The sequence below is a fragment of the Sparus aurata genome, chromosome 17, assembly GCF_900880675.1.
Source record: "Sparus aurata chromosome 17, fSpaAur1.1, whole genome shotgun sequence".
NCBI lineage: Eukaryota > Metazoa > Chordata > Actinopteri > Spariformes > Sparidae > Sparus > Sparus aurata.
The window spans coordinates 28594452-28605390 of NC_044203.1; positions in this window are offsets into that span (position 1 = coordinate 28594452).

Here is a 10939-nt window from a genome sequence, read left to right on the forward strand (position 1 = left end):
CTGCCAGCACATGTCCAAATGTCTCATCGATAACATGTGTTTTGGTTGCCCCTTATCATGGCCTGAAATCGTCCCATTGCCTAGTCCAAAATATGTGTTTTTGTTGCCGCCATCACTGTTGTAAAATGTCCCTATGCATCTTCAAAAATCTGTGTTTTTGTTGCTCCTATCACGGCTGGAAAACGTCCTCACATCTCAGCAAAAAACACCCAGTGGTTGAAACGGTGATCTCTCGCTTGATAACCGTCTCATCCACCTCCTTACGTGACGGTCAGCTCGTATTATAATCTTGACATGACATTTATTGTAGAAATGTTCACACGATATGCATGAATTGTAAAAGTGTGTGAGTGATTCATCCAGTTATCCGTTCCGTAACTGAAATGATTTCTATTTCCAACCTTCTTTTTAATAGAGTTGTTTTACGTCCGCACAAAGACGTGCTCATAAATACCAAACCCTCTGCAGCAGCCCTGTCCCACAATAGCTCTACCTCCTGACAGCCTCCGTCAACTCCTTATCAAGTGACACCGTCTCCTCCGCCAAATCTCCTCACCCATCACCTCTGCGCCCAGACAGACTGACACTTCGGATTCTCCCATGTCAGAAATAGAGATGGACAGAAGGACTCCAAAGAGGGAGCAGCGTGCAGAGGAACGCAGGAATTTCTGTTTGGGGGGGGTAAAAAAAAAAAAAAAGGAATAGCAAAAAAGAGCGAGCAGCCGGAGGAGAGACGGAGGGGCTTTTAATGACATCCTGCTGACAGGCTGGATGGGAGCGTGCACGGCTCCTGCAGGAAGACGAGGCAGTAAGACGAGCCGTGTGGGCTCGTGTAGCCGTGAATAGACGTGTGCTCTGTTACGCTGCGTGTCTCCATACCTGCACCGTTCATACATGATGAGAAACCAAGGAGGGGGACGGCGGCGGAGTCTCCAGCTGTGCATCAATGTGTAATTTCCGACTTGGATGGTTTGGTTTTTCACGGGCCACTGGTTCCTCCGGGCTCGATTTGCTGGGCAGGGATGCATGATCAGGCTGCGGTGTTACTGACAAGCCCCGCAAATGTCATCTCTGCTTTTTTTTTCTCCCTCCGTATGTTTCGAATTCAACATTTACAAGAACAACTGTAAAAGGGTTCGCCGTGCTTGAAATCAACCAGGTGGTACAGCGTGTTGTCTGACCACGTCTGAAGAGGTTTATTCCCGTTCCAAATGTCTGTTTCACCCGGATGCTTTATTTTACCTCCCTGACATGAGATGCCTACAAATCTAGTACAAATTAAATGTGCTGATGGGGATGACAGTGCGCTCTTTTCGACAGTCTGCCATCGACGATCATGACTTTGTTCTCAAATACACAGAAAAAAGGACAGTGAGGACAGAACTCGTGTGAAGAACAAAGAGAAGTTATAATTAGAGCTGTTTTCCTTCCTGATACCTCAACTTTAGTACCGATCTGATGTAGTGGGTTAAAGGAACAGTTCACCATAAAAATAAGTTATATTCTGGCGACTAGGCTGGAAAATCGATACCACTCTTATATCTGTACGGTGGACATGAATGGGGTTAGCTTAGCTTAGCACACAGACTAGAAAAAGGTGGGAATCAGTTAGCATCGCTGTGTTTAAAGATAGAAAATCTGCTTGCAAGTACTTCCAAATCTCACTAAATAAAACATTATATTGTGTTGATTTTTTTATCCAAACAGAAATTGTGTGAAAAGAACAAGACGTGGTTCGAAGAGGGGTTTATATGTGCCAGGATATTTGAGCCGGGAGCGGTGACTCCCTGAAGTGTCTGCTAGGCTAACGGGCTTCTAGCAAGTGTGAGAGCGGTATCGATCCTCTCGTCGAACTCTCTGCAAGAACACAAAAAAAGGCTATTTTCCTAAAATGTCAAGCTATTCCTCAGACACCTCCAAACATCTCTGAGCCATCGCTGCATGAAGTGGGGTTCAATATTCGATGAAAATTACAAAACGTTAAAGCCGTAAGACGATATGACAAGCACTTTGTTTTATGCATACCAAGACTTGGTAACAACAACCAGGTATTTCAGACGGCAAAATTTCTGAATGAATAATGAATAAAATAGCAAATCAGGTCATTCAAAAGTCATTAAAGCTCATAGAGAGTACAAGAGTTTTCGTCTCGAGCATCCGAAAAAGTGAGTTTTTCTCAGATACGTTTCTTGAACGGCTCCTCGTGTCTTGCTGGAGGTGGTTGGTTCTCACGGGAAGCTCTGAAAGAGTGTGTGTGTGTGTGTGTGTGTGTGTGTGTGTGTGTGTGTGTTTGGGCTTAGAGGTTGTAGCTGCAGGTCGGAGCGCAAGAAGCAAAGAACAACAACCCTAAACAGCTGTGGCAACAGTAACCTGAGCCTGACAGGGACTCTGTGGAAAAGGCCAAAGAATCGATTAGCATTCCAGCAACCGCGATACCCAAATATACAGCCTAAAGATATCACACACACACACACACAGACACACACACACACAGCAGCACGTTTTATTGTCTGAGCGACCGCGGCGACCGGCGGCCCGGAACGACGATGTGACAATCCGGGGCCGCGGGGAGCAGCGTGATTGATGCAAAGCTGTAACCCTCTGGCATATCACTCCCTTAAAAATAAACTCCGCAAACTATAATTTCGGAGTCGGAAAACATCTCAGCTGCTGGGTTTTATTTTCTGTGTCATGTGTGGGAAATACCGAGGCTCGTGTTCTACGGGCCCGGCGCTCCTCTCGGTAGGTGGCCCCTCCGTTGTGTGGAAGCGATCGATGCGAATACAAACATGCATCGAGGAAAGAAAAACACACACACATACGTATTGGATGAAAGTTATTGGCTTGTGGCGATGGGACAATCCCATAAGCCCTGCGCTGCTGTTAGAGAGTGTCAATAGCTGAAGAGGAATCAATGTATTTACAGTGGACGGACCTACATTTACAGATCAGGTTTCAGCAGGGATGGATGATGGGTGGTAGGGTCAGTGTGTGTGTATTTGTGTTTTTGGTGGGTTGCGGTGTGACCGCGAGGGCAGAGAGGGGGGGAGGAGGGGGTCTGGGCTTAGTGGGGAGATTACCCCTGTGCTGGGAAACAGAGGGGGTACGGCAGGCAGGTCGTCTTTTTAGGGGGCCCCCCGAATCTGTTCCTAAAGAGTCACGGGATCACACAAACTGAGATTGAGCCTGCAGATTAGAGGGATGAAACGTCCTGTGAGAACCTCCGTAAAAACGCAAGCTGAGGGTTTGAGGATTGGGGGTCTTTGAATAATTCACCTCCCCGCCCCGTCGTCCTCCTGCAAAACACCTCAAACCTTTCAGAGAGGCTCGGCATCCACACGACGGCTAAATCATTCTCGGCTTTTCTGATTAAAAAAGAAACAGAGGCTGATTTTATTTGTATTGCAGCTCCTGATTATTTGTTGGAAGTTTGTTGACTGTGTTTCATTCATTTGGCCTAAATTGAGTTCTGACTTTTTTCTCAGATTTAAAGACAGAGGGGGAAAAAAGTCAGAACTCAAATTTTATTTTTGTCAGAGGGCCTAATCCTCTTCCGTATTTGGCCGATCGTGGTTCAACCGATCCTTTTAAAAGGGCCATTACAACCAGTAACATGCAGTTTTCCACTTCCACAAAAAGTGAAAGCAGCTCTCTTTTTGATTGATAGAGTATCTTCCAAAGTTCTGGAGTACAGATACTTTTTTAGATTATTCAGGTACCTGTACTTTACTTGAGTATTTATTTTCCTGACGACTTTTCGCTGCCCATGTTTTAACACGTTTACTTGTTTACTCACTTTGTTCCTGCTCGGGAAACTTTACCAATCGAAAATGTTGTATTTCAAGTTGTGGGACTCCACAATCAACCAGTCTTTCTGCTGCTTTTACAGACAGCTCAGACAAATCCTACTGATGCTACCTGTAAGTTTAATAGTTTTTAAATTATTTTAATATGATGTGAATTGCAGTTAGCTGTCCACAGAAATGGCCGGTAGAAATGTCCTACAGAGGGAAACTTTTGACTTTCTTACATTGACTTGATAAAAGAAGTTTAATCTGTACGTATACTTGAGTAAAGAATGTATGCATGTTTACCACCTTCTGTATTTATGCCCCAAAATGACTAGATTTCATTCATGAGGGACGTTTTTGACACATTAAAGCCCACCAAGTCTTTTTTTACCACCTGAGATAACTACAAAGGGCCAATACAACTACTAATATGTAGTTTTCCACTCCCCAAAAATGGATTGCATCTCCTTCTTCTTGACTGAAAGGGTATTTATGCCTCAAAATAACTTGCTTTCATTCACAAGGCTCATATTTGACAGATAGTAGCCCTTTATAACCTTTAAAGGGCCAGTACAACCAGTAACATGCAGTTCTCCACTCGCCAAGAAGTAATAACAGCTCATAGCGTCTCACTGAGCGCCGATTTATTTAGTGATGTCTAAAGAAAATGACTTGATTTCACTCATGAGGGACTTTGTGTTCAGCTCTCTTCGACGTTACGAGAGTACATTCAAATTATCTTCACTTGTGATAGTTTGAAAGCGCCGTAACTTCAAAGCAGTTACATTCTGGAGGATTAAGTGACGAGCATTTTTAAAGTCACACTGTACCTTCACAGGGATCCACATGTTATCGCTCAAGGATTAACGAGGCTACAGGTCTGCAAAACGGAGGTCAGTTTAACCCAGCAGAGGTAAACTTACTTAAAAAAAACCCAAGTTGCCTCCGTCTTATCTCTGCAGACGTACTGCAAACATGAGAGATTAACACAGCCGACTGCTTTGGCTACATGCATGTTTGGGTCTGTCCTGCCTTCAGCTGATAAAACTATCAGAGTTACAGCTAATCTCTCCGACTCCTCTGCTGGAGAAACGACCTCTGCGCAGGAACGGATCTGAAGCGTCCAGTCGGTTAAATACGACCACATTACTTTCGAGACATTAGCGTAATTACTGTAAACACGAGGGACCAGTACAGACCAGATAAGGAGCCTCTGGAGACGTTTCATATTGAGCACCGCCGGGTCGAGTTTCGTGTCCAGTTTAGAGGGAAATAAAAGTTTACAGCACAAAACAGGCAAAATGCTTCATGTAGCACCGTTAATGACGCTGAACTTAATCTTTGGATAAGATTTAAATAAGAGAGAGAGAGAGAGAGAGAGAGAGAGAGAGAGAGAGAGAGAGAGAGAGAGAGAGAGAGAGAGAGAGAGAGAGAGAGAGAGATAAGACTATTGTAAGATTAGTCCGGCATCAAAGAAGCTGTGTGGAAATGTTATTTTTACACTCACCAAAGCACATTGTGTCCATCTTATCCAGAACATACACATCCTTTAGACAGTCGTGGAAAATCGGACCAGAGGTCACAAAGGAATCCACAGTCCAGCAGCATTAAACAACTTCAACAACTTCGTCCACAGAAACACCCCAAAAGAAGTCTTTAGCTCCCAGGTTTACCTCCTGGGTACTAGGCCCAGTGAATGTGCAGCCGTCCCACCATGTAGGTCGACTGTGAGAGCAGCTTATTACGGCCCATATTTATGCTTCTTGTTAGGCGGCGACCTCCGGTGGCTGTAGTAATCATTGTGGCAGCAAAGGAGGAAGTCAGGCGAAGTAAAAGGACAAGAGAGCCTGCATAGGGAGGAGGTCGGGGCTAAAACAGCCACAGGACCTTCATCCAGGAGATGTTCGTGTCCGGTTTGCAGCCAAGACCCTCAACGGTGAGTTATTTTATGTCCTGTACTTTTCTCTGTAGCAGGTAAAGTACTTGCCCTGTTGACTTGAGTTCAGCTAACTTACTTGTCCGGTTTAAAAACAAACTCCTCGGTTGTTTTATTTCACCAGAATCAACGTCCTTTTCTTCAAAAAGAGGCCTTCACTGTTCACCAAGGAGAGATGGACCCCCACCTTACCACAGTGTCCTGGCTGGTGAACAAACCGGTGAAAAACGGTGTTATCCTCCTCTTGTATTTTTGCAGACCGTGCTGTGTCTGTGTGTGTGTGTGTGTGTGTATGCGTTCATGTTTTCCTCACACTCTTGCTTCAGGCAGGCGTGGCGACTGTGAGCAAGTACCTGAGAAGCCTCAGACAAGAGTGTTTTTTTGTGTACAACTTCTGCAGCCGCGGGTTGGTTTCCAGATGGGACCGCTGCTGGAGTGTGTGAGTCATCGTGTCTGTTGAGACGCTTCGCCGCAGCATCGTCATACCTGAGTGCTCCCAGACATGTCTGTCTGGCTTTTCATGCAAGAAATGTGTGTGTGTGTGTGGTTGAAAGTCAAATATCACCTTTCTTGTTTGCTTTTACAGCCCCCGTTCCATAATTTCACCTGTAAATCTCGCCCCTCACCCCCCAGACTAACTTCTGATCTGGGATTTTTACAGACAAAACAAGCCGGTTGTTGAGACGGCGGCGAGACGACACCTCAGGGCCACATTCTCAGTGACTGTTTCATGAGCTTCACAAACTTCGGGACCTTCAGCTGCAATCTTGAAGACAAACCTCCCTGAACCTGGCACGGTCTGCTCCCTTTGGCTGCATAATTTATGACTTGCGCGGGCCAAGGAGGGGGAGGACGCTGGAAACGCAACATCGACTTACAACATAATCATATGGTAGTTTGACCTGAATTCAAATCGAACGGCAGTGTGCGTCTAAAACGGTCCCGCTGACCTCATGTGATGTTTTCCCTTTTTCTTTTCTCAGCGCGCCGATCGGCAAAGAAATGAGCTCTGTGGATCACCAAACGTCCCTCGGAGGATTGAGAAATCACCCGCGCACAATGCAAATCTAATTTTAAAGATTTTCTTCGCACATTCCGTTTGTCTAAATTTATCCACAAGCGTGCACTTAACTCGAAAAAGAAATGCGATATAAAGAGCTCTAAAAACATCCAACCTGTTGCCATAATCGCCGCTCATTATTGCCATAAATCATCGCGGTTGCAGAAGTAATCCCACCGCAGAAAGGGCAATCAGGGATATAAACAGATTTAATTTATCTTCTCTCATCATCTCGCGTCCAGATGAGCCAGCAGAGAGAAGGAAAAAAAAAAAAAAAGCATTGTGGGCTGCGAGCGCAACACACACACACACACACACACAAACTCTGTGGGCTGCTTTTTGTTTGAAGTAATTACAGCGTGTGGAACGGAGCCCGGGGCAAGGTGCGAAGCAGTTTAGTCATCGTTGTTGATCAGCAGAAAAACAAAAAAAGAAAGTAGTGAATGATGTATTTGGTGTAGGGAGAGAGGGGGGGAGGAGGGGAGAGAGAAAATGTTTGTGCTGCACTGAGAGCCAAATGTTAAAGGCCAGCGGATCAGAGAGACGGGGTGACGACACACACCTGTTTGAAAAGACTACGGTGGTAAAAGAGTCGACACTCTGGGGGGGGGGGGGGAGTGTGGGAGTGTGTGTGCACGAGAGAGCTCGATGTATTACAGGCTTTTTACTCTCAGAGACAAAACACAAATCAAACGTCGTTGACACTGAAGGCTAAAACTGCTCCTGATGTGTGTGTGTGTGTGTGTGTTGAAACTAAAAGTCCCTTATGAATCTGCCAAATGAGTGTAATGTCTCAGAACAGCGATGGTGCAGTCAGACTGAAATTCGCTTTTGGGATGTAGTCCGTTTTGCTTCCACTAATCAGTGTGTCGCTCTGACTGTACTCTTCCCGTTGTTACGCGAGGCGACAACGACCGCCGAGCAAACTACCTCCGCGCTGAAACTGGTAGATTACTTTAAAACACTAGCATGGGAGCTAACAGTAGCTGTTAGAGCTCACCTCCCCGGGTGAAAAAACCAACCCAGATAGCAACATCTTACCAGACACACTCATCCGGCCCACATGCAAGCGTGGAATGGCAGCACTTGAGCGTAACCACCCAGGTGTCGCCATTCCACGCGGAGTGTGGGCCGGATTAAAGAGATAGTTCTGTTCTTTTGATGTGGTGTTGAATGAGGTACTCATCCCAAATCAGTGTGTTACGTGCAGTAGGTGACCATCAGCTCTCCCGCTGTGGAGAGCAGCAGCACATGGCACCATTTTAGCAACCTAAAAACACACTATCCGTTAAAATGTAACTATATTTTGAACATTTTCGGTGCTTTACATTGCCGTCAGAAAGCCGCTAAAAGTCCGACCCAAACAGCTGACCTTCAGCTTAATGCAGTACACAGGAATACAGATGTTGTACAGTTGAGGGAATGTAGAACCAAAGGAAGGTCTGACGGCAACATTAAGCGCAAAAAATGTTGGAAATAATAACAATATAGAAATGGAAATATATACATTTGTTACGGTGGCTACAATATGTTTTGCTGTCGGTGCCGTTTAGCAGTACATTGTTCTGATACGTGCTGCTTCTCCACACAGGAGGGCAGCTGACGGTCATCTAACGCACCTTCACTTTAATGTAACTGGGCTGGAATCTGCAGTCTGGGACTAGATTTTACCTGGTTAAATGCCATCGAAAACGATCGGGATTGATGAAGACACGCAAAACAAGTGAGCGAGATTATACTAGCATGAGAATTAGTGAAGCCTACACGTATTTCAGTGTGTGATGAGATCTGGTGGAGAGTGTGACTGCATCGTAATCAAGCAGTCCTGAGATGAGGCCTAATCAGCAGATTAAGTGAAAACACCTGCGGGGGGTTGATTCAAGGTATTTAGGTCTTTAAAAAAAAAAAGAACCATTTGTAAGAAAAGTTGTTTTGAGTCTCATTCCCAACTCGTCAGAAACACTTAGGGATCGTCGTCGGCTCGGCTGTCAGTATTTGATGAGTTGGGAGTGAGACTCAAAAATCAATTTTTCTTACACATAGCAAACACTACACAGAAATAAAGGCTGAAAAATACAGTTCAAGTGTATGAGAAGCTGCTGAGAGTTCTTCTTTTGAGTTTGATGTTCGTGGACTCAACAGAACAAACGTTTCTCCCTTCAATATAAAAAGAAGTAGGTCATTATTTTAGAGTCCCCAAAGTCACATCAAGACTGGAGACCTGACACACTCCTCATCCATCCGGTTCACTCTTCCACCAGACTCCCTGTTCACCAACCATTACTGTTCGGTTTGATGCTTTCATGCTCCACAAACCCCATTTCCACTGAGTGCTGCTGCCTCGGTGTCATAAAAGCTGCAATATGGACCTCGGCGATGCGCACCGACATCAAATAGTCAGCAGCAGTCATCAGCTTTCACTCAAACAAGCCGCTCTCATGATCCCATCCTCCCAAAAAAAATCAGCTTTCGCATAATAAATTTACCTCTCGAGCTTGTTTTATGATCCCCGACACAGAATATGGGCTCTTTACATAAATATGTCCAAAAAGCTGAAAATGTCCCCGAGTTGTGCGAAGGGAAGGGATCTGTTCTGACTCAAACTGAGACTGACAACTGTGGAAGTCCGGACAAAAATACAGAGGCTCGCCGACGTTCACAGGATCCACGATGACAGGCCTGAAATCTGACTGACGCTGGAAACACATGGAAATAATGGAGGCCAGTCGGCTAAAAAAGAAAAAAAAAAAGCATGAACTCGAGCTCCGGGTGTGTTTTGCTCACGTAATGGGACCATAAGAAGCTTTTTTATGAGGGCGTATTGTCATATTTCAGATGGAAATGTCAACAACAGCCCTTAAATCGAAAAGGAAACAGTATTGTATATGAGGAAGCGTGGCACAGCAGGAGGGGAAGTGGGTGTAGATCAGGAAAAACAGGAAATTAAAGAGGTGAAGGGAGAGAGATCAGAGGGGAAAATGTAAAAAGTAAGATTGAGCGATAATGTGAACAGATTTTTGGCTCTGTTGTAGATGATGGTTTTAATGTCTGTGATGAGAGAAGGGGCAGTAAAACAAAAACGGGAGAGAGGAGACAAGTGTTTCACAGTCAGAAGGTGAAGGGAGCCTCCTGCTGGCCACAGATGAGAGTCAGGCTCCGGCATTTCTGTTGATTTTGTCACTTTTGTGCAATTTAAAAAGCCAAATTAGAATTCAGACAAAGAGTGAAATGGAGGTTAAGACCAAACTCAACAAAAGGAAAGAAAAGGGCTCACTGGACGGAGCGTAACCCTCAAAAACATCCCAACGTAACCTGAAACAAAACTGAAACACAAGGCAACCAATAACCTCCAACACAGAATAAAACTAATATTTTGTGCAGCCTCTTCGATTTAAAAGACAAAAACTAAAAGATACCAAAGGTCTTAAACCAGCAGAGGATAACATACGCTTCTGTACAATTTCCCAGATTTCAAAAAAATCCATTATTGCAATGAAGAAGAAGAACTTAAAACATTGCTTACTATTCAAGCTGCGTGTGATTCAAGAAAAGCATTTAAAGGCCTACTGAAAACAAAAGACTCAAATATCTGTAGCTCAGGAGGTACAGCGGGTTGTCTAGTCATCTGAAGGTTGCTCGTTCAATAAATATATATATATATATATATATATATATATATATATATATATATATATATATAACAAGAAAACCTTTTAAATGTAACTGTATTTTCTTGTACTTTAACATGAAGATGTCACATTTCTCTTGCACCACACTGATTGGACCTGAGTGAACTTTAAATCCTGCCACTGGCCGCACGTCTCAGTCAGCATTCTTACCCTCTCTGCCATCTGCAGATTAGCATCTTCAATCCCCATCGCCACAGGAAGCAGCAGCCTCAGAGACAGCCGCCTGCAGGCTGAAGATGACAAGTAGCGCTCATCTAATGCTAAACATTACACATTACACAGATAAATAAGACAGCAGCTCTTACCTTTATCTTTATGGGGATTTAGCCGCTCTAACACCAGGGCTCGCCTTCCCACACGCAGCTCTCCCAACACGACGGCCACCAGGTAAAGGTAGAGTAATTTACTTTGTTGTTGTCTCCACCTTAAGTTTTGAGACCTCAGCTCTGTAGATGTTGAGTCA